Source organism: Haemorhous mexicanus, chromosome 10 (assembly GCF_027477595.1).
Source record: "Haemorhous mexicanus isolate bHaeMex1 chromosome 10, bHaeMex1.pri, whole genome shotgun sequence".
In the NCBI taxonomy this organism is placed as follows: Eukaryota; Metazoa; Chordata; class Aves; order Passeriformes; family Fringillidae; genus Haemorhous; species Haemorhous mexicanus.
The window spans coordinates 20,657,728-20,682,924 of record NC_082350.1 but is presented as its reverse complement, the minus strand read 5'-3'; the positions used below and the strand labels follow the sequence as shown (position 1 = coordinate 20,682,924).

General features: G+C 39.6%; 1 long non-coding RNA gene across 1 annotated transcript; it reads left to right on the top strand.

Annotated features, from left to right (window-relative positions):
* The first annotated feature begins 17,428 nt into the window (after positions 1-17,428).
* LOC132331869 (uncharacterized) lies at positions 17,429-24,593 on the top strand. Its single transcript, XR_009487694.1, has 3 exons — positions 17,429-18,273; positions 20,209-20,262; positions 20,848-24,593. It is a non-coding gene; the product is annotated as an uncharacterized LOC132331869 (long non-coding RNA).
* The last annotated feature ends 604 nt before the right edge of the window (positions 24,594-25,197 follow it).

The following is a 25,197-nucleotide window of genomic DNA, read 5'->3' as shown; positions in this document are numbered from 1 at the left end:
TGACAGTGAGTGCTCAGACAAATTGGTGGGGTGGGGTTAAGCCATAAACTGTGTCCAAAATGCCCTATCAAGGAACTCAGAGGATTGTTTTCTGAGGAGTATCAGCTACTGTTGCAGTGCTGATTTAATACAAAAATGTGTGCACCTGCTCTGCCCTAATCCCCATTCTTCCTTCTTATTCCTTGGTGTGTTTTCCTCCATCAGCTCTTCCTACCAGAATGTGATTCCACTCTTTCAAACACTTTTTGGCTTGATTCACTTTGTCTCATAGAGTATTTATCTTCCTCCTATTTCTGATTGCCACTGATGTCCTTTCTCCTAGAAGATATATTCACCTATTCACTATTTTTTCAGCTTTTATTTATATCAGGTTGGTAGAAAAATATAATAAATTGCTGTGACTCTGAGTGCTCACAGGAATAAATTGTCCAAGAGTTTTAATAAAATGATGCTGTCTTCTAAGCCAGGGTCTTTGTAAACAAAGGCATTACACCAGAATAAAACTTTTCTGTCTAAGCCCTGAGGATGCCATGCTTTGGTTACTCCAAACTTGAACATGGACAGATCATTGGCAATTGGCTTTTCCCAAACCCTGACTGTCTGTCAGGAAGTTCTGGTCAGTGCTGCTAGCAGCCCTAACTCCATGCACTTATTGCTTCTGATCCAGATTTTGTCCCAGTCAGGACAAAGTGAAGAAGAGGGAACTCCCACAGAAATGCCAGTGGTGCTTTGCTTCCCAAAACCACTTCCCTTTGAAAAGAAGAGCTGTATATTAAAAAAAAAAAAAAAAAAAAAATCTAACAATCAATCCTGACTAATCTAAACGTTCAATCCCAAACCAATCCATTTTGTGGGTGTGACCTGGCAGCTGGTGGGACTCCTGAAGTTCAGAGCAAGTGTCCTCAGGTCCCATAGTTTTATGTGTTTGAAGCAGAGGGTAGATAGCTCACCAGAGAGTGCAGCTAATGCTAATCTTTTTAAACTCTTCATTAATTTGAATCCTAACTCACACATCTTGTTGTCAGTTGAATGCATTATCTCTTTTTCCCACCACGTGTAGGTACTTCTTGGGGAAGAAATTGTCTCTATTAGCATTTCTGTCATGCAGAACAAGCATTCTGTCAGTGTTGGCAGCTCTTTTTTACTTCAGGTCTCAAATGTGAATTGAATTTTATATAAATTTCATGCTGTGATTTAAATTATCTCCCTTGAAGAATGACTACCTGTAACACTCCTTTTAGTGGAGAGTCCTCAAAGAATCCCAACTATGGGACTTGGTAGTGGAGTTAAAAATCAAGAAGCAGGTTTTAGGTGAAAGAACATTTTATCCAAAGCATTTGTCACAGTAATTTCAGCTGTTTCCATCATAAGGAGGAGGGCTAGCTATGATTTTTTAGAGTTCCAGGTATTTCTGATGTTCTACATTACTAAATATCAGCTCCCAGGTGTGAAACTTGGCACTAAGTTGTTAAATCCTTCTGCTTTTGAAAGCTGCTTCAAAATATCCTTCAAATGGAAGGAAGGATAATTTTGGAAATCCAATCAGCAACACATGAGGTGTGCTGACTGTATTTTTTATATCTCACATGCCTGTAGAAGACATGGGAGAAGCCCAGGAGAATCTTACATGGATTGTTAGTGCTGCCCAGGATTTCCCTCACAGAGAATTGGTGGCCTCACCCTTTAATGGTTTTGTTCCCTGAAATCCCTCTTTTGAAAACTAACAAAGGCCAAAACTTCTGTCTCCTCCTTCCTGTGGAGGAGGGAAACTGGAAAAGCAATCACAGGTGAGTGCACTAGGAAATGATACATGGGAGCATTTTGCAAAATGTTTTTTAAAAAGCTTTTATCACGTTAACTGGTCCAGCACCCTGCACAGAGCCACAATCATGTTCCCTGTTAAAGAGAATTGACTTAATTCATTTTCATGCTGTGACCTGCAACAGTTTAATTTACCTGAGAGCATTCTTCCTGTCAATACAGGCTGGATGGAAACATGATAACTTCAGGTTATGTTAAGTGTCTGATTTGTGATGCAGTTTACCTCTGCAACGACTGCACTGTTCAAATTAATTAATACCAGATCATTATCTTTAGATGGCAGGCAGATGTTGAGGTTATGGTGTTTGTGAACCCTAAGCCTGTCTTTTTTTTCTGTACAGATAACCAGCAGTTGCTATATAAATTGGAGAGCCAAGGTCTAGGCCTTCTGGCAGTCAATTGGTTTTGTAATTATCTTAGTAATAGTTCTCAATTATTATTCAGTAAAGGTCATCTTCTCTCTGCTAATGGGTCACGGCACCCCCTGGGGATCCAGAGATGGGCCAGTCCTCCTTTTCATCATGTAAATGACTTGCCATCTGTGTGCCACCCAGGTTCATCCAAGGCAGCTCTGAAAACACTGATTATTAATATCAAAGCTGCAGATTCTGGCAGGATTGTAGAATTGGTTTAAAATATTTTTAAAGATGGGCTGTGCTTCCTGAAATTTTCAACGCTCTATTAAATGCCGTGGACAGCTTAGTGGCAATTGTCTTCAAGTAATGCAATGATTAAAAATGCAAACTTTTATTTTAACTAGTGGCATTTTTACTTAACAAACCCTGATACCCTTTTTCCAGCCCATGCCTGTCTTCGTTTTTGTGCCATTGTATTTACTTCTGCTATGTGATTGCCTGGGGGAAGTTAAATTACCAACCATAGTTATTACACTTGCACAAAACTTCTTTATTCCCTTCTCTAGATCATGTTTACATTGCAGGCTGTGCTGAAAGTGAATAAAATGAAAAAGTCATCATTTGTTTCTACTCTATTGTAATAGCCATGCTGTAATTGGTGCTGTTTCATATAAAATTACCATATAAATTGTGCCATCCAAAGCTGCAACAGAAAGAGCAAGAGTATTTACAATAAATGGCAAATCCCTGTTAATTATTGATAGCCTAATAAACACACCATTATAACTCAGTCTTATTATTCATTATTAATAATAACTCTTATTTACTATTCATTGTGCAAGGATCAATTATGATTAACTGTTTTAAAAATGAATGGTCCACATGGATGTTTCTATTTCCAGGGCCTTTTCCATTGAGAGAAAAGCTTTCTGTATGGAAATGCTCTGTCCAAGAGGCCAGAACATGGCTGCACCCAAACAGCTTTACAGGCACCAGAGTCCTGATCCTGGTGTCTCTGAAAAGCTGCTGTGAGCTCTGCCTGAGGCAGTTAATGATTTTGTTTCTTTGGAGGTCATTACTTGGCCCAAAGGTGGTTGACTTTTGACCTAGGATGTTCTTGGCCATCTGGGCACACAGCAGTTTACCTTTAGTAGTAATGAAGCTTTGCTTCATTAAAGTAAAGAAGTAAAGCTTTACTTTACTGCTTAGTAATGTCAGGGATCTCTTTTTAAAATAAACTCTGCCAAAAATTCTTTGAGGCAGGAGCAGAAATCCTGATGGTTTCAAAGCTTAATTTTGCTGGGGAAGGAGGCTGAATTCCAGGCATTAGAGTGACAATGTGTCCTTGTGTGGATCTGCAGAGTGACCATCAGGTGTTGTGTGAATGAAGATTCCTCCAGAAATGATCCATTTATTGAGCCTTTGGCCTTATACTGCTTTTTATGTAGATGCAACCAGCCCAGTCTTTCTGGACTGCATTGCCAGGGTGGAGACTTTTGCCTTCTGGTGTTGGTAGTGTCACTGCTGGCTGTAGGAAGGACAGGACTAGAAGTATTCACAGCCAACACTACTCCCTTTTCCTACCAGGCTTTTGATTTTCTGACATCTCTTCCAAGCATAACTCAACTGGCAATTGTCACTAAGAACTAGCACTAGAGAATATTGATTTCTTACAATGCAGGCCAAATGCTTTCCTTCTTTGTTTCAGTTTTTATGCTTCTGACCAGACTTTGGCTGATATTTTGCTTTGTCACTCATTTTAGGTTTTTGGTGCACAGGTAACTCCACTGTATCTCCTGTTAGATGTTAAATGCTGCAGATTCCATCTGAGAAGCTCTCAGACAAGAAGTCACTGCCCAGCAGTGCTCCTGGGGTGTGCCCTAAGTATGCCAGACAGGGAAGTGCCTTGAAGTTTTCCCAGGACTTGGATGTGGGGCAGGAGGAGGATCACTGCATGCCAAGGTGAGGCTCTCCTTCAGATCTGACTGGATTCACACTGATTTATCAGAGGGGGTTTAAAGTGCACTGTCTGCAGGCAGCATTCTTGAGTTATCCAGAGTTTCTTGGCACAGAAGAGTTTCTGCATATGCAGTTTTTGTTTGACAAGGGTTCTCCACTGTCTTTCCCCAACTGCCCACTTCAGAATCCAAAATATCTGTAAAATACTCTGTATTTTTCCATGATGTGCCAGTTCTCACCAGCTGTGATTTTCCAATAGAGTGATGCACTATAAGGCAGCCAACTGACTTGTAAAAGGATATGAGTTTGTGTGCCAAGGAGAGTTTAGCATAATGTTTCAACTACAAATATAAAACACAGTTTCAGAGAAGGAAGAGAAGAAATTCAAAACGTATATAAATATGGTAAGTATAAATATTTTTTATTTTGTTTCAAATAATGTCTTACTCTGCTGTGTGTATGGCATCTGAGACACACTGAACATTTTTAGCACATAAGAAATAATTCACTTAGTTTATGGACACAAAGCAGTGTATAAACCATGTAGCTCAATAAACAGTTTGTTTCCAATTCTTTTATGCATTACTCTCTGACATATCTGGAATTATTCCAGAAATTCATATCGAGGCAAGTCCTGCCAGCAGAATGAAGCTACAACAGAAGCCTTGTGGCACCTTTACCAGCAGAGCAGGAGGAGTGTGCTTGAACAGCACGCCTGTGCCTCGTGCTCACACCTCTCCTCAAGCTGAGCAAGGCCACACCAAAGTGTCACTGCTCAACCACTGCTCCCACTGCCCAGGGGAGGGGTCTCACAGGCTGGGCTGCACAAGTCACACCTTCCTGTTGAGGTGTTGACACACCTTAAATAAGAGCAGGATTTGCTCTCTCTTTAACTGGTCAGTGGCCCTTTGCACGCTGTTCTTAGGCAGCTCTCCCAGCTCCTCGGGAGGTAATTAAATATTGATCTTGCCCCTTTTGCAGATGAAAATGCTCACACTGTGTTTCAAGAAAGGATCACTTTTTCATGGTGTCATGGCTCAACCCCAGCCAGCAATTCAGTTTCACAGATCTGCTGCTCCCCAGTGGGACTGAGGAGAGAACCAGAAAAGTGTCAGACAGAAAACACGTGGGTTGAGACAAAGACACTTCAGCAGGGAAAATAATAGCACACAGTGCAAAGAAAGCATGGAATTCATTGTCCACTTCCCATGCCCAGGCAGGTGTGCAGCCATCCCCAGGAAAGCCAGGCTCCATCACCCCTGAGGGTGGCTTGGGGAGCCAAACCATCCCTCTGCACGTGCCCCCTGCTGCTTCTCCCCCAGCTGAGCATCCCCCCATCAGGGATGGGGCACCCTTGGGTCTCTTGGGGTCTGCTGTCCCAGCTGTGCCCTCTCCCAAACCCCTGTGCCCCCAGCCCCCTTGCTGCTGGAGGGGGTGAGGGGCAGAAAAGGCCCTGACAGTGTAAGTTCTGCTCAGCCATAACTAAAACATCCCTGTGCTATCAACACTTTCCAAAACACAGCCCCGTGTTAGCTCTGTGAGGAAAATTAGCTCCATCCCAGGCAAAAGCAGTACACAGTCTGTTACTCTAGCTGATATAATTTTCTAATTAAGGTATAATTAATGTATAATGCAGTAGAAATACTAGGTAGGACTGAAATTGTGACCATCTACTGTTATTGAAAATGTTCTATGAACCCCATTATGCCATTGTAAAATTATTCTCTAAATGTCAGTGATGTGAGGAACACAAACAAGAAGTTGCTGTTATTAGAGATGCTTTTATTATGCAGCCTAACTGAGAGCAATATTGTGTTTAAGAATAAGCAGGGAAGTAAAATATGAGGGATTTTGATCACAGAGAAATCAGTTTTACCATGTGCTGTAAATATTACTGAGGCAGCAGCATGCCTTCTTTTCAGAAGCCAGAAAAGGAACAAAATGAAGGGAGGAATATCATGAATCGTAATTTGCTGCAAATGCAAGCTATTCAATGTATTTAGTCTTCTGTTTTTAATTTTTTTTCTTTGTTTTGTTTTGTTTTTAAGTAAGGTAAGATAGATATTTTGATCATTTTGCTGGAACCTCTAAACATGGAAATACAGCACCAATGAGACTTGAAAGCTCCATCAAATGCCTGCTGAAACGTGTCTGTTGCTGGCACAACTGCAAGAGCTTTTGCTATTTTTTCAACCAACATTTGCAGCATTTCCCACCTAGTGCAGAAAATGGTGGCTGCTTGCATAAACATATATTTAAGGCTTAAAAGAGCCAACTTTGAAGTTAGTCCAAGTGTTGGTGTTTGCAGGGGAATGAGTGTGTCAGGAGAGAAGCTGCCTGTTCATCAGCTCTCTGTGGCAAACCTGCCTTTGAACTGAGACAAGAGTTAAATTCTCACTCCCCTTGCAGCTGGAATCCAGCTCTGGTGCAATGCACTCCTGCACCATCCTCCACCTTGCCTTTTGTCTATGGTATAATTATCAGATTCATTATAATAACTCTTGCATATAATATTGTACTTACCCGGGGGCAGCCTGGGAGATTTTACATTTGCAAGCCCCATTTTGTTCTTCTGTAATAAAACTCTACACTGAACATAGGGTGGCACCAGGCAAACATCAAAATGTCTAAAATTTAGTAGATAAAGGATGAAGACTATGATACACTCTTGCAGAGAAGACTGGTAGATTGAAGACAACTAAATTAATTAAGCCAAATACATAATTATTTGGCAATTTAATGACTAGATATTCAATGAATATTTTCTTCCTTATCAGAATAAACAATAATTAAATTAGTCTTCATAACAGGGGAATGAGACATAGATTTGTTTTTTTTTTAATTTTTTTTAATTCTACATTCCCTCTTAAGGTTTTCATATAAGCTGATTTTGATAACCTGGGAATACAGAACTGTGCAATCTTTGGGAAAATAGCAGCACCAAGGAAGTTATATTTTAGTTTTATACAACCAAGATATGTTCAATAACCAGGTCAGCTTTCCTAGGAGAAAAGAAAGCAAATAAACCCAGCCTCCCACCTGAATCTAATTTGATGCAGATGAATGAAACGTCAGCAGACTTTTGGCCCTAAGTGAAAAGGGGAACAATGAAAGGCAGTTTTTTTTGTTGGGAGATAATTTTTTGTTGTTTTACACTTCTAAGATTTGAAGCCTGCCTGAAAAAAAATGGAACTCAAATATAGGTCTTTGCTTTTAAAATTTTGTTTTTCATTTATGTGAACACAGGAAGCTTGGGAATATCTCATTTTATTGCTTTTGTGATCATAGAAAAGAAAAATCTGTAACTTTATGTGCTGTATTCCTGTGCCATATACGAGATTAACAGCAGCAGAAGATCATTATCCAGGCTAAATATTAACCCATTCTCAGCGCAGTCCTTTGGGCCTGTCTCACTGGGGACTCCCCTATAAGGTATAGCATTCATTTGGGTCTAAACCTCTGGTTTTAATGGTGTTGTCTTCCTGAACCATGGGCTGTAGAGTGCTGAATATCAGACCTTGTTCAGTACACCCTGATGTGAAATATTTCCCTCTCTGGTAGCTGTGCTACATAATAAGTGTTCAAAAAACACATGGATGAGGTGCTTAGGCAAATGATTCAGTGGTGGATCTGGTCCTGTAAGGTTGATAACTGGACTTGATGACCTTAGAGGACTTTTCTAAGCTTAATGATTCTTACCTGGAACCTGCACATGCCCCTTCCCAGGAAACTGAGTACAAAACTTGTGCTTTTCCAGCCCCTGTGTCTCTACTTGTCCCTCTCTCCTCAGCTGAAGTGGCTTTCCCTGGGTGAGCTGTAAGGGAGTGTGGTCCCCAGTGCTGCTGCCCTCTGGATGGCTGCTCTGCTCCACCTCAGAGCAAGGACAGCCACCCCTGTGGGTCCCACATTTTGGGGGAAGCCAGGGAGGTCACAGAGAATGTGGAGTTAGAGGCAGGTGAGAGCTGAGGGGAGCTGCAATGGCAAGAACTCTGCTGGAGGGGGGCCAGGAGCTGGAGGGAGTGGAGAAGCATGGGAGGATATTTTACTCTGACAGCCCAGTTACTGCATACACAGGAGGTATCACAACACTGGGTATGTTTTCTAATCTCCATAGTGGGAAGGAATCAAACTAATCCCCGTTCAGTGCTGGCAGTGTGGAAGTGCCTCCAGCAGCAGTGCAAGGCACTGAGGATGGAAACAGCAAAAAGCCTTCAAATGCTTATCTAGCCCTGAAATGAGCTCATCCACTGCCCCAAGCCTTTCTAGGAAGGCAGGTACACCCAGCACTTGGCACGTTGGATGCCATGGCTGGCTGCACTCGCTGGGGGAGCTTCAAAACACTGACAAATGGCCTGGGGGGTCCTTAACCAAGAGCAAGGATGATAGCAGAGCTAATGTACACTCCCCAACACTCTGCACTGTATTTTGGGGTTTTTAGTGGTGTAGCCAAAGTGTAAAAATGGATGCAGGGCTTTTAAAGCTTCACAATAAAGAGAAAACATTGTTTGAAGCCATGGAAGCTGCAAATCCACTGGCACAGCAGCTAATGCAGTCTGCCTCTCCAGCAGTGCCCTCAAGTACCTTTAGATATTCATATATAAAATGTAAGTACATAACCTGCTGTAAAAAGCTACAGCAGTGCCCTTGGCAAGCTTCCCTGGCCTGTGGAGGGTAATTACATGTGGAACACAAACACAGCTCCAAAATTGACCTCAGTAGATGTCCAGCTTTTTCTCACACAAATGCTGTGGGATCTATCCATGTTAATAAGAGTATTTGTTGTATCTTGATGGAGAATTTTGACTTTGTAACCTGATCAGAGTTCACTAGGCAAAAAAGAAAAAGAGAAAAAAAAATGAAGATACTTTTCCCACCAGTTCCAAGAAGGATTTAGATCCATACACAGCCCTGCCAACCTCCAATTCCAGACTGCTGTTGGAGGTGAGTAAACCAGAAGGATCAGTTTGTTCTGGATGGAAATGTGTCTACAGCAAAGGCCAGCTTGGAAATACAGCTTTGTGTTTCAGCCAAAAATCAGACAGAGATGGTCCCAGCTGAAATGTTGCATCAGGCCCTGGTTACAGCAAACCACACAACTGCTTAGGAAGGCATGACTTCAAATCTGCTCTTTTCAGGTAAAAGTGTGAATGCTCCTGTGTCATTCTCATGAGTGCCATGGTTCCCACAAGTGCCATATATAAAAAGGAAAAAAAAAAACAAAACCTTCAGCATTTTTAATGTGCTTTCAAACTGTCTTGAGATAATTTTGTGATTGGGGGTTTTTAGGCATTTACCTATGCTTTTAATGGAATTATGAGGTTTTTGCTGTTAGATCACCTAACAGCAAAAAACATGCCTGTCCACATCAAATGATCTTTATCATGGCTAATACTAAGCTAGTCAGAAATGTTTATTAGAAATGGCTTGTGCTAGAATGATGAGTTCCCACTTTTGTTTTTTTTCTGGAAATATAGAAGTTCTGATAAAAAATTTAAAGCAGCTAGATTGATGCTGTCCAGGAGGACTTTAATAAGGAGTTTATAAAAGAAAATTATTGAGAAGAGGAAAAACAGATCCAACAAATAAATAATCAACTCAGGTCTGGAGGAATGAGATTCAAGTAGCATTTCTGCAGACAGAGTTTTGGCACATAGGCAGAGAAAGAAAATACAATTATAAATTACAAAAATTACTGGCTAAAAAATGAGCAATTTGATACAGATTTACTGTTTAAGAATTGAGGTGCAATATTTGTAGTTAAACATTTATATAAATGAAAGCTGTGTGCATATTTCTGTACGAATGATGAAGGTGACCCTGATTTAGTTCATTAAAAAAAAAAAAAAGAAACATTTAAATATGCAAATGATAGTTGAGCTAAGTTTAGGGAGGGTTATCATAAATGTCTGTTATCTTTGAACATGAACATATGCTCACTATGCTAATTCTGTAGGATCCTTAGATCAAATGCTGGCATATTTCAGTGTTTTGCGTTGCTTTAAATTTTGACTTCAGATTTTTTCATCATTTTCTTTATTTTAAGGTTGTATTAAGGGTTTCTTTGTTCCAGTCACCAAATGCCAAATTAAGAAGGACCATCTGAAGGAAGAAATTTTCCTGTGCTCCTCTTTATCCTTGAGAAGTTGCATCTTGCTGGACACTGCACTGAAAACAGTCCAGAAGAATATGAGATGAGAAACTGACCACTCCATAAATCATAAAGAAATTTAATACCTTCTAAAGGATAAACTTTATTGAACTTTTCCTTAAAAATACATGCCACTGAAATTGCTAAGATCAGAGCCCCACATTTTTAAACAGACTGGTGACTCAAGGTTGCTGGTGTCTGTATGTACTCGAAGTTTTAAGAGATTATTTGTCACAAAAGAAAACCATGATTTCATGTATGGAAACGAATTCATCAGTTCCTGATTGTCCAAGGAACTTTCCTGCAGGTTTCTCCCTGAAACCTTACAGTAACAGACTTTTTGATAGGAAGGGATGAAGTTTGACTGCTGTTTTATAAATCTCATTACCATTTTTAGGTTTTGTTCTTAAAGCTGAAGATGACAGCAGTTTATATTTTCATTTCAAACATGACCCACAAAACATTTTCTTATTAATTTAGGCTCTTGCATCTCTGTTTTGTGCCCCCCAAGAGCTCTTTCATTCGGGTGTAAATATGTCCCTAAAATAATGAAAGTGCCATTACCACCCTTTTATCCATTTAGGTGCCCAGGAAGGGAAATACAAAGGCATTGAGCTAAAAGCATCTTTTTAGTATAAAGAGATACCATTAACACAAGGATCTCTGCAGATCATTAGTCTGGTTCTTCTCTAATGTCCTCTCCCTTGAATTTTGTTTGCCAGAATACAGTGTGAGATAAATGGCAGGCACATCTGGGAAGAGGCACTGGAAGTTTTCACTCAGTGCTCTCCTCTCTCCCTTGGCACTGGGCTGATCCACAGAGTGAGAATTCACTAAATCCTTTTCTCAAAGCTGTCTGTGTCCTGGGTGGCTGAATCCCAGCAGAGGAGAACAGGTCACTTAGTATTAAGTGATATTGTAAAACTGCTGCCTTGTGTCTGAAGAATAAAAACCACAGGAGGTTCTACATGTTGTAGCATGAATCCTGAAATTCTTTATTTTTTACAGAGCAGACAGCTGGGGGTTTTTTGCCTCATCCACACTCTGTTCCCACATGGCTCTTGGAATGTTCCACAATACCTCCAATGACACATTGTGGGAACTGGTAAAAAACCTGGAACAATGTTGTGAAAAGATATCAAAATGTTTCTTTTAAGAAAAAATGTTCTGACTCTTCATAATTTCTCAGATGATGGAATTTTGACCTTTTGGAAGAAAAGTTCTAAAATATTTGCTCTCTGAATGAAGTGACAAATAGGGATTTTATGTGTGTAAGTATCCATTGCTTTCCTAAGTAAACTGTCCTGCTGGCTGCCTGTCTGTGATAAACTCCTTTGAATTTGAGTTTTTTAGCATTATCTTCTAGGCATTGCATGAAATTAAACAATATTCTACCCTTTACACCAACCATAAAAATGAACATTAGTCTGAAAATTTTACAAGAGGAGTTTGCAAAATCAGCCAGGCTACTGGGTATTGTATTAAAGCATTTACAATGATTTTTATATCAGAGACAATGGCTATCAGGAGTAATGGTGAAGTGTGGGGCACTTGTGGGGCAGTCTTGTCACCAACCATGTGAAAACAAAAAAAAAAACCAAATAAGCTTTAGCATCTCCAATTAAAAAACTCAACTTTGGTGTTTTGTTGTCCTCTAAAACAATTTGGCAAAGCCTCTGTAGCACAGGTTTGGGTTTTTCAGTCAACTAAGAGCCAGCCAATGTTCTCTGACTCAGGCTGTACTCCAGTCTTGGGTGCTTTAAGGATGTAAAGAGAGCAGAGGGAAATTTGAGGGAAATGACTTGGCATTTTTCCATTATTGCTAATAGGATCAGAAAAGTGATGAATTGCCACTGGAGGTTTGGATATCTCCTAATAAAGAAGACAATCTGCAAGCAATACTTGCAACCAGCTGTTGCTGTTTGTGGTGCAAGCCTGTTTGGCTGGCAGAGCTGTTTGATTCCCAGCACTCAGACCCTTCACTACCTTTTTCCAGGCTGAGCCACCCAGGTTTGCCATCCTGCCTGGATCCAGCAGCTGCTTTGCAGGAGTCAGAAGCTGCAGGAGCCACAAAGTTGGGATGGATGTCCATTTTTAATAAGAAGGAAAAAAAACAAAGCAGGAAGGAGGATTGTCACAGGTTTTTAGTCTCAAATGATTTTAAACTGATCAAGCTGTTTGGATAAGTGACACCTGTCCAGGTGATTGTCCCCAAGCTGAGGGGCAGTCTGTTATTTTATTGTCTCTGAATAGAGTGTGTACAACTTTGCCCCTTTACTCATGATGTAACACTTTTATAATAATATCTAAACACTTCTATAATGATGAAATAATGTGGCTGCATGTCCAAAATTTTTAAAGTTTCTCACAAAACCAGAATTTAATGAGATCTTAATGATTTTCATTTTCATATTTTGTTCCTTGATAAAAGATATGATGAGAAGGAGGAGATTTATACCTTTTTACTGTCTGTGAGAAAGAAGTAAACTAATGTACATATACTTGGACAAAACCTTTTGAATCTTTCTTGGTTAAACTAACAAAATCTAGCATGGTAAATCCCTGACATTTATGAAAATAGGCATAGTATATTGAATTTTCTTGACCCAATGCCACTGTGGAACATGTTTCAAAATGTTCAAAGCATTTCCTTAGAAAACTTTTTAAGACATTCCAAGTTTTATTTTACTTTTAAGCTAACTAGGTAACAGTGTTTGAAGAGAAAAGTATCCTATGAAATGAATTATTTTGAGGTTTTAATAATAAAGATAGGTTATTTCATATATTACCTTACAGCAGTGTGAGATTGGGAAATTTCCTTCCATTTATTCCTTATTTTTAAAAAGTGATGTGAATGTGCTGATGAACAAGTCAGAGAATTAGTTCTAATACCAGAGTGTGTTATTACTCAGTGGAAGTGCCAAGAAAATAGGTTTCCCCACAAAAAACAAAACTAAACAGTAAACAAAGGGCATTTAAAAACGTTTGTCTGTGGACAATCAGCTGGTTTTGGTGTTTAAACTGCACTGAGAGTCCTTGTCCAAATAAAAAAGGGTGAATGTTTAGACATCACCTAAGCTATTGAAATAAATTGGAAATACCCTTTAAAGACAGAAGAGTTGGCACTTTATGTTAATAACACTCCCTTAACACCAGGGAGTGTGTCCTGATATGAATCCATCCTTTGATAAAGACAGAACACAAAAATTCAGAAAGCAACTCAGATTAACAGAATAATTTCAAGACATTTATAGCCCATTTTCACTGCCACATTGTGCCAGAAGAGCAAAGCAGCAGAAGTGATATATAGATCATTGATTTTTATCCCTTTCAGAGCAGCCCTTCTTAGTATTTTTAATGAAACATTAAATGATTCTAATGTAAACTGTAACAGAATGGCACACTTTTATACTTTCTTAATTGGATGCTAATATCCATGTCAGTATTTGCATGAAAAATGGTGTACTAAGCCAAAATATCAAGGTTTTTAAAACTCATAATCATTCTTCTGCTGATACCATCTGTCAGCCTAATCTTCACCTCCCAGAATTCAGCCAAGAGGGTGTCTTCAGGGGAAGGAAAAGAAAAAAAAATTACAGTTATGAAAGTACAGTAAATTGAGTCTAAACCATGGGCCTGAAATCCCATTGGATTATATTGGGATTGTTACTAATTGTCAAAGTTGGAAAACAATTGGGAATTGCTGTTGGGGCACTGTCAGTCATCCTCACTGAAGGAGCTGTGGGAACCTCTGGGGAAAGGATGGAGAGGGGATGGAGAGGAGGTGGAGAAGGAAGGGATGGAGATGGGATGGAGAAGGAAGGGATGGAAATGGTTTGAAGAGCAGTGCAGATGCATGGCTGGCACTGCAAATCTCTGAGGAGGGGTCACAGAGCTGTCTCTGAGAGCCCCTGGAGCAGCTGGAATTCCCTCTCCAGCAGGGAAAGTCTGTGTCCCCTCTGCACTGAGTGGAGGGGATGTGAAGGAGTCTGAGCTCTGTGTGCTCCTGCTTCATTCTTCAGAAGGGCTTAGATTGGAGGGGAACCTTAAAGATCACCTCATTCCCAGGTCCTGCCATGGGCAGGGGTCTCACCCACTAAATCAGGTTGCTCAGAGCCCCACCCAGCCTGGCCTTGATTCTCCTCTGAGCTTGTCCTTTTTACAGCCCCCTGCACATGCATAACCTGCACAGGGCTGTTGTTGAGGACAAGTCACCTTGTGCTTGTCATTTCTGAGACACTCATCTGGAATAAAGGAGCACCCATGGCCCTCTCCAGCTCCTAACAGGGAAGAAAATATCAGAGAGGATCAGAGCTATAGCATCAGACAAGTAAGTTTTTTTTTTTCATCAATACAATTTTCATAATGTCCAAAATAAAATGAAGCATGTGGTTAGCTGAACAGGGTGGGCAAGTTGGCATAAGGAGAAATACTGTTGGGTTCTGACTTGCAAAGTGGTCTTTTTTTTTTTTCCCAGGAGCTAGTTTGTGTTTGATAAATCTTAGTACAGAACAGCTTGCAAATTTGAGGTTTCATAAGGTTTTTGTAGGTATGTGCATACAGAAGTACACATACATCTGTATTTATTGATTTATATAAAAGACATTGTACTTTCATTGTACTTTTTACTTTGTACTGTACATTTAACTGGCCCCCCACATTTCATATGAATTTTCTGAATTATTTGTCCTATGTTTGCTTATCTGTGATTCCAGAATGAATTCAAGTGATCCTACTGAGCAAATTTCCCAGAATCAGAGTCCTCAGATTGGCATTCTGGGACATTAATAGCAGACAACTCTTTCAGAATACTTTAAAAATGGGATCCTTTTTTTATTTTCTCTTTCTTCCTCCCCACCCTTCATTCAGTAAGCGAGTGCAGATTACCAGAGGGAAGAGAGGGTTTCATATATTTCCTTGTAAGTTGTTTTGAACCTCAAGTAGTTTATCCTATTTCCATTTATTAATACAAGGCAGAGTCTGAAGTACACAGAGGCACAACACATATTCATTCAGCAGTGGCAGGTGAACCAGGCTTTTTAAAGAGTATTAGACTCTGTTCAGTCAGTGACATTCTCCAGGTCTTTCTTTGGTCCATTGTGGGGAATCTGAATGAGGAATTAAACTCCCCTATCAGATAATAATCAGTCATTCTGATGAGAGAGAATTTCCATAATTTATCTGCCAAGGTGAAATTCCACACAGGGCAGAGGAGCAGCCAGTGGCAGGGAACTTCAGCTGGCATGAGTCTATTGAAGCCTCAAACTACACAAAGGCCCCAAGTTGCTCTTTCCAAAGAGACTTTTTTACTGCAAGACATGGAATCACCTCCCTTCTGGAGAAGTTAATTGTGGTTACACCAAAGGCCAAATTAATTTCATCATCAGCTTACAAATCAAAGTTGGGTCAATAAGGACCTATGTACTCCTTCAAATAATAAAATCCCTTAGAAGGGGAGGAATTATTTGCCCTCCCTTTGAAGTATTTCTCTTGGGAAATGAAATGGAGAAGGGCAGAAAATGACACCACCATCTATTTTATAAATTCTAAGTGTCTTTTCACATTCATGAGCCCTTAAGCCAGAGCTTCTTGGCTTTTCATGTTCTTTCAAAGGTGATTTGAAACTGGTTTTTGTGAGCATGCTCATCTTACTTTTGGGTTTCACCTACATATTTCTCTAGAAGTCCACTTTAACTCAGAACCTGGCAAGTATTTTAGCACTTATTTATTGAAACATGTGCATGAGCCTCAAAACCACCAGACAGTTGCAGCACAAACATCTGTCTTTTCAAAAGATAACACCCTGTCAAAATGCCCCAGAGCAAAATCTCTTGCCTTGGTTTGAAGTAGAAGCAGCAGCAGCAGCTCCAGTAGTTAGAGAGCAAGTATTTTTGGAAAGATGACAGCTGGGTTGTCAGACATTAATGCTGAATTACACAATGCTTGTATGCTACAGCAGAGATGTAATAAGCAATTATTCTTACATTATCATATATAGGGCTGCCAAAGTGCTGTCTGAGAGGCAAGATAAAGGACTCGAGGTCTGCACTGGTTCCATTGATGCTGGGGGGTTTCCATCAAATGGAGTTAAGTCTCTTTTCAGTCTTGTCATCTAAGGTAGTATCAGCTTAAACATCTGTCATGGCAAAGAGATATCAACAAATGGCATCTCCAAGGCAGAATTATCCCTGGCATGAGAGAAGCAGGCAAGCTAGTTACTGTAACTGCTGCTGATCAGAATTTAGCTTCTTCATCAGCAGATTTAGTACAGAGAGTAAAATCATATTTACTTAATCTTCAGCGTTGGAACTCTCCACAAATTTCATTGTATCTCACATATGTCATTTTTACACAGCACTGTTAAAAGGATCACTGCAGTCTTCAAAGAAAGTAAGAGGTCTCTGGGTAGTATTTATTTAGATCTTTTCTCATCTGGAAAGAGAAAATAAAAGAACTCCAGTCAGGGAGAAGGATGAGCAAACATATTGAGTAGCTCCTTTGTCAAAGACAAGAGCCAAGCAAGCCTAGGGCTGGAAAACAAATGACTGGGGGTGATATGGCACAGGTCTGTGCAAATATAAATAAAGAAATTAAGAGAAAAGAATTGCTCACTGTTTCTCAAAATAGAAGAGAAAAAGGACAGCAAATGGGCTGTTGGGGTTATATGTTCCAAACAATCACAAGGTCATTTTCCAAAACCCAGTTAAATGATCAGTTTAGTTAAACTAGTTAGTTAAACAACTAGTCAAATTCATGGCTATGAGCCAGAAATATATTTGAGGTTAAAATTCCAGCAGCAGAATTGATGGAAGGAAAAAACTCCATTGAGGACTTAGTAGATGTAATTTCTGCCTCAGTTGCAAAGTCTTACCCTTGTAATTTCTCCCTTGGTATGCACTGCTGGAGAGGGGCTGATGGCTCAAACCAGACCTGATGTGGATCTTCTCATGCTCTAAATCACAAGGCTGGAAATTTAACTCCTTCCAATTGTCAGGAACCCTCTGAGCTCAGGTGACCCATGCAGATTTATCCTGAGAGCCTCTATGTATTTGTAACTATCAGAAAAAAGGAAGGACTTTAGGAAAACAAAGAATATGACCAAAAAAGTTTTTAAAAAAGTTATAAAAAGTCTTTTCATTACCTTAAGATGGCAACTGTTAGAAATTTTATTTGAAATAATTGTGTGGTTTTCCAAGAAGCGTCATTCAACAGCTGCTCCATCCCAGTTCCTGGCAAAGCTGGTAAGGACAGTTTTCCAGACATGACTTTGCTAAACCAAGGCAGGGTGTTATTTTCAGTCAGAGTCCTCAGAAATGATTTTTAGCCTCATCTCACCCTTCTAGTTTCTTAGAGTTCAGCTCAGATTAAGCAGTAACTCATCCAGAGAGAACATGAAAATAGTGGAATCCAACACAATTAAATAAATTCACAGTCAAGTCATGTTAAGAAATCTGAGTGTGTTTTCCCTTCCACTTGGGACCATGCAACACCCAACTGCTGTTTCTGGGAAGAATGACAGGTTTCAAGCACAATGACAACTAAGCAAAGCATTACTTAGACTGTCAGCTGAAGCAGATGTGGCTATGCCATCTGAAGTCAGCTTTATGTGGCATTAATAGATTCAGTATGTATGTCACTGAGAATCACTAAATATTGTTTCTCATATTAAACAGGATCTGCTTCCCCTTTCATTTTGGAGAGACCAAAACCTGTGAGATTCTGCTCCACATTCACTTTTCCAAGCTGAGAGAAAACTGAATTCAGCTGTGGAATTCTGATTGTGGATTCCTGATACCTCTGTTCCAGCACACCTGTTTTCCAGCTGGGCTCTGGCTTCATCCTTCCTCTGACTGACCCACAGCTGGGCTTGTAGCTGCCCAAGGACAGGCAGCAGTGCCAAATACACATTTAAGGGAGCCTCTAATGAATCCCCACTGAAATTCCATCAGCTGTGCAAAGTACATTGATTAAATGCTACTTGCCACACAGGTAAATGTTTTCTGGGGTGTGCATTTGTTGGTAAGAAAAATTGACTAGCAGGGTACCTGAATTTCATTCATGGCATCTATTCATAGCACATAGACACATTCTGCAATTGTAGTCCCTATTAAGAAAAATCAACAAAAGGCTACAGCATTAGCTGAGCTTCTCCAGCAATTTCCTCTCACAAATTAGGCATGCCTTACTTTTCCTTTTATTGTGCAAGGAAGTATTATTTGTGTAATGTTCCACTGTGCTTTAAATAGTTTTCCAGAGCATTTCTCAGATGAATTAAGAATAAAGTTACCTGCTATTGAACTACTGTTATTCCTTTGTTGCCTCAGATTCTCAGTTTCAGATGTGCCAGGGTTAAAAAAAGTCCTCCCTAACTCTCACAAAGCCCTCCAGGGAGTCCCTGTCACATTTAATCTTTCCCTGTCTCCCTGTTTCTCAGGGTGTCTTCTGAATAACAGCAGTTTTGTCTATTTTATTTGCTCTTTCTCTTACACACACCCAGCTGAAGAAAAGTAATCGAAACTATGGCATCTCACCTTGCAGTATCTGTGTAGTTTGAACCAAGGTGTGTCTAGAGATCAAATTTCTGCTTATCAAGTGCATAAATGTGATCCAAGGCCTGGAGACACCAGTGAACTCTGCAGGAGTTCACTTGCTGAGCAGGTGTTCATGGCCCACCACAGGAAGAGAGATTTGGGGTAGAAATAGCTTTTCACCTCTACACACTGAGTAGCTTTTTGCTGCAATTTGCACCTCTGGACCTCCCAGTAATACCCAGGTTGCTCTGAGTGAGTCTGGCAGCCCGGGCTGAGCACAACAGTGAGCCATCACACAGCTCTGTGTCTCCTGCCTGGCTTTTGCTGTGAAACACAAACTGGTGATGCTGCAGGAGCTCTGTGTCTTGCTACCCTTGAGCTCCAGTGGCTGCATCTCTTTCCATGCCGTGGTACACACACTTCTGACTCACCAGCAGAAAATTCTTCCCATTTCCTTCACAACTGACCATTTACTTTCAGTTATGCAATTTTATTTTTTTTTTAAGTAGAAGCTTGATTTTCTTTTCATGTTAATTTCTACAAATAAAACAATCACCAGTATTAAGCAAATTCCTATAGGAATGAAGCAGAAATGGGCCAGTCAGGCCTCATCAGAAAAGATAGTTTTTTGTTGAGATAAACCACCCTATTTCCCAGAAACTGAAGTCTCACGGAAATCATCCCTGCATCTGGATCAGGTCTGAGCCAGGATTCACTAAGCATCTAGACTGCCTTCCACAAAGGGGGAATCTCTGCATCAACAATTGTCTATTTTGAGGGTTTTTTTATAAAACTGCTATGATGGATGGGACAATTTTGGATCTTGAACATTGTTAAAGAATTCTATTCCCTAAACATCTCCAGTGCTGAGCTGCTCTTGTTTCTAAAAGTGTGTGCTTACATCCTCTCCTTGCTTTTCTATTGACAGAGACATTTGAAACCTTAAAGATGATTTTTTTAAACAGAATAATTGCATGTTAGGCTTCTGAAAATCTCTTCTAGGAATTTATGCTCTAAGTTCATTCTCAAAACCTCAGTCTAATTAAGCTACAGTGATATTGGGATATTAAAACATTAATTCTGTGATTTTTACTACTCCCATTTTCTTTCAGAACCTCACAAATTATCATTTTGTTATCATGGTCTGGTGGAAACCTATTCTTGGTGTGAATGGTGAGACAGGTGTTTGTCATTTTGAAGACTCTGGTAAAGGTATTTTAAGGCAGTACTGAGCAGCATAAATTCAGTGTTCTCTAATAACCTACGTGAAATGTTCAAGAATATTTTCCATGCAATTATGAAAAAAGGCTAGGGAAATTATAGACATTCTCAGGGCTGGATTACATGTTTATATTTTATCACAGAGCAGTTAATTTCTGGCTATTTCTTGCAGGACCTAACCCCAGTTGCTGTCTCTTTCCAGAGGCAGGACAAATGGCACAGACAGGTAAGCTCCAGTGGCACCAGTGTCCCAAGCAGGTCTTTGGATGTTTGTCCCAAGGCCTTGGATCCCTTCGTGGTGGGAGGTCAGTGGCTCCAGAGGGGGTGGGAAAAAAAGAATCACAGTGAAACACCAGCCAGAAATGGGTACTTCAGGGATGGAAATGCTCTCATGCTCCACCTCTGACTGCTGCACTTTACATTTTCTGCAGTATATTTTCTTCTGCTTTGGCCCAGCTCGTTTTGTGTTCTGCTGTATCCAGTGAGACAGGTTGGAGTGCTTCCCTCACAAAATCATATTGAAGCAGCCACACAACCTTGCTGTCAAATACATTTGGTTAATTTTCCCCTCATTTGATCTCTCCTATTTACACAATGTTTCACAGTTCTTTGTATTCCTGTTCTAAGTATTTCCTCTGCAGACCTGGCCTTAAAATATCTGCTGGCTGCTTTCCCTGCCTTATGTTTTAGCCAAGCTGTATCTAAATTACCTTAAATTCCTTTTTTATCTCATGTAAATGCTTACAATTCTTTGGCTAGGTTTTTAGTGGGGTGTGTTAATGCTGTGCTTTGCCACTCCTCTCCCCACCAGGGCCCTCTCTCCCATCAGCAGTGGACTTGTGGCACTGAGATGTCCAAGGGCAGCTGCTGGATCACACCCTGAGGATTGCTGCTGAGCTTCTGTTGTGGAAGAGCTGGCATAGACAGGAAGAAAAGCTGCTTTTAAGGTATGCTAAGATAAAAGAGAGCAGCAGCAGCTCTGTGAGAAACTCCAGGGTTGCTCTTGCTGCCCTAGGATAGTTGACTGTACACATATTTTGTCTGGATGGCCATTTTTATTTTAGGGATTCTTTAGAATGGGCCTCTTTTTTATAAGAGATAATTTCTTGTTAAAGTTGGCCTTTGATCTCCAAGTGGAAGTTTGGGCACAAGTACAATTTAAAATATTTCTTAACAGCAGAAATTATAATAGTAGCTGTGTTGCCTTTTTGAAAGTAAGTTTTGTCTCTGCTAGTGAATGTCTGCAATTTGTGCTATTGTTCCTCAGATGAAAGTGTGGGGTTTTTTTACAATGAAGAATTCTCCTATCATAGAATTGGAGAGCTCTGTGGGTAAATAAACCTCCTTTAATCTCCTTAGCCTTTCACTTGGATCATTTATCTGCTATAGATCTAATAATTGAGATGAAACCCACACAATATTTTATTCTTTAAACTGACAATGTGGGCAACATAACACAGCTGGCATTTTTCTCTCTTTCACATTCATTTTGGGACATGTGTGGTGGCCAAATGACACTGCCACAGCCCACTGTCCTGATGTCACTAAGGGCAATGAGGCCGTGACCTGGCTATCTTTGTCCAGCTGTTAATTTTTAGAAGCTTTGGGAAGATTTATCTTCTATGGGGGGCTATGAATTTTCATTTCCATTAAAATTTATTCAAACAAAATGAACACAAGTCCCTTTTAAACACAGAAGTTTTGGGTTTGTGGTTTGTTGTTTTTTTTTTAAACTGCATAACTGCAGCTGTTTTTTGCCTGAGAACCCGAGTCAGCACATGGTGTGAAATATTGTTACATGCATTTCAGAAAGTCAAAAGCCCAAATATTGTTGCTGTGCAGGAGAAGTGATGGGGTTCTTGAGAATATGAGTGGTGAGCAGTTACTCAGACTAATAACAGGATGTCTGCAGTCCACTAAAGAGCATTGGCAATCACTCAGACACCTGAGCACTGCACAGGGAGGACATCCACAGCAGCAAATGTTCAGATATACTGCTGAAAATACATAACATTTCTGTGAATAAATGAAGCCCAGAGTCATGCTTGGTATACTCAGGATCTAACTAACAAAGCAGATTAAATGTGAGTGGGAGATGCATGACTTGAGATCTAATCAGTGGAAACACACACAACAAAATGAAGGGGAAACTGGTGGAGTGTGTAAAAAGAGGGATTGGGAAGTGGGTTTTGAGCTCTGAGCATGTTGCTGGGCTCTCTCTGTGCAGTGTGGCACTCACTGCTCTGCCTCAGCAAAGGGGGTGGGTGGAAACTCAGGATTGAAACCCTGTGCCTGGACACACTGAATGAGCCCCTTTGGCCTTTTGTAATCAGGATTTGTTCCAGGGGCTGCAGAAGGGAGAAAAGGGTCCAAACCCACATTCCTCAATTAGCCCTGGTGCAATTAAGTGGCCTTTCTGCATTTGCAGTTCCCTGTGTCTCAATAGATAGTAGTTAATAGTTTTAATTAGCTGCAACCAGATAATTAAATCTGATGGGCATCTTGATAGGAACAACTTGTCATGGCACAAGGCTTCATAAAGTTGACAGTGGCTCTCTAGGCAGCAACTGCTTTTGATGGAAGATCTCCAAACTGCTTAAGGTGTGTTTGAAATATTAAAATAGAAATGGTTGCTTTGTTTCCTGGCTGGCTCCAGCTTGAGCATTAGGTCACATCAAAGTCAAAGTGTATTTTTAATGATCAGTGCTAGCTGGGGTGCTGGGCCTTGAGGGATGATCTGGGAAAAGGGAGATCAGGACTAAATTGGCTTCTCTTTAGAGTGCTGGGAAGAGAAAGGCAAGCAGGAATGACCTAATAGTGTTCCATAGTCACTTTACAGACTATCTCCATCAGAAATAAAACCAAAATTTCTACATTGAAAGAATCTAAACAGATAACCCAGCCTCCATGCCGGTATTGTTATAAAAAATAATAAGAAATATAACTATAAAAAAAATCTGTGTAAAAACTAATATTATTCATAATGTCTGGTTGTACTTCAGATCATTATTGTATTGTATCCAAGTTTGAGGTTATTATCCTTAATTGACCATGATTTCTTTCATCCAACAGCTTGGCAAATGACACAATGGCAAGTTTTGGATAATTAAATAAATATTTATAAATTAATACCCAGTATTTCTCCATTCCATCATTCCAAAAGACCTTTAACAAACACATTTTCAAAGGAATTATAACTTTCTTTGTGTTATGAGTAATGCAATATTAAACATATACCTAAACTCTTGAATTGTGGCTTTATCTTTGTTGTTAGTGATCAAATACTTATTGCATTGATTATTCAAACAATTAGACATTTTATCAGTTTCCTTGAAAGGCTCAGAAGTAAAGAACCAAACCCCTTGAAGGGCTGTCCAATATTTATTTTACTGTCAGCAGAAGGATCATTGGGCAGGAGGATACTGCAACAGGGGGAAAAAAGCATTTGTTGCAGGAAGTCTCAGACTTTCAAAGTGAGTGCTCTACAACCTTTGCTGTGCTGCTTCTTGCAAAAAAAAAAAAAAAAAAAAAAACCCAAACCAAAACCTGAAAACTGGAGGCCAGGCCCACACCTGAGGATACCTATCACAACTGCAGGAGCATTAAAGGAAGCAAAGCCATCCCTTACCCAGCTGAAGGCTCTGCTCAAACATCCATTCTGCTTTGACTTAAGTGGTGTTTAAAGACAATAACATGAGGAAAATCTGCATTTCACCCTTGCAGAAGAGATGATGCAACGCTCCTATTTTTATGCACGAAAATAGAATTTAAGATCATATATAATTAGAACTGGAGATGTAAATTCCTCAGGGTTTTTTAATGAACATCAAATAGTGGCACCAATGAAATCCCGATGTTTTTAAGGTTATAATTTACCAGTGGCATGAAATGAAAAATTAGTATTTAGATCTTTGTTATGCTTAATCATTTCAAGCTTTCTGACTGCTGTGAGGATGTCGTGGAACATTAGAATAAAATCAGCTCGATGCTCATGCATAATGTGCAAGAAGTTTTTTGTTTTCTATAATTTCTACTCTTTCATACTAATTGTCATCAGCAGAGGATGCAGGCTGCAGTTGTCTTGCTAAATATAAATATAGCTACAGTATTTTTTGTTCAATTTATTCATTTATCTCACCCTGGGTGTATGCAGCATGTAAAATGTATCTCAAGAAAGATAAAGAGAGTATTTCAGTGTGTGTGCACTGTAGAAATGAGAGGTGTAGAATGTATGAGTGCTTTTTATTTTTATTGAGAAACAAAATGTAAGAGTGATTGCCATCCCTTTCTGCCACAGATTTTGGTTATGGCTCCATGCTCCAGATGCTTATGGAAGAATTGAGAAATATATTCTCCAAAAATTCAGACGTGGTAATATTAAATGACTTAAATATTAATTATTTTACAATTTCAATCATTTAAAGTATTATCTAGGAAAAAAGAGTTCACCATAAATGCTTTATAACAAAACAAAATCCTGTTATACCTATATATCACTGTAAGTAAAATTTTATGTACATAAGCTAATAATGAGATTAAATGTTTAATTTCACTATCCTGAACTACCCCATTGCAATGAATAATAAAAAGAGTTGCAAACACAATGTGGGGTTTTTTTTTAACTTAAGTGTTTGAGGTGCTTTTATGAACATCTGAACAGTTAAGTAATTTCTGAAGAAAAATACGTACTTATCCAAAATCAAGGCTTTTCTTTTTCCTTCACACTGGATCAGAAATAGAAAGATTGCAGTTGTTACAGAGTAGTCAAGGAGTAAAAGGATGACTGGGGCATTAAAAACAGGCAAGTGTTTTCATTTTCATTTTGGTTTTTCTACCCTTCAAACTAAGACATGACTTCACTGTTTGCTTTCCTTCAAGAATGAGTCACTGCAAGACTTTACAGAGAAGCTCGCAGTAGTGAATATGAGCAAGAAATAGAGATGCAGAAATATTCTGCTTGAAACAGACAATTAAACATGTAACTGTTGAAATGGGGAGATGTGAGTTAGCAGAATCCTAAGCAGAAATTCTATATATTCTTGTATTACTTCACACAAGATGTAACCTTTATAGTTCTCCAAGTGTTTAGAAAGCTGGATGTATAGTTCTGGAACAGACCTTGTCCTAGAAAAACTGCTGAGCACAGCTTTTATATTGTAGT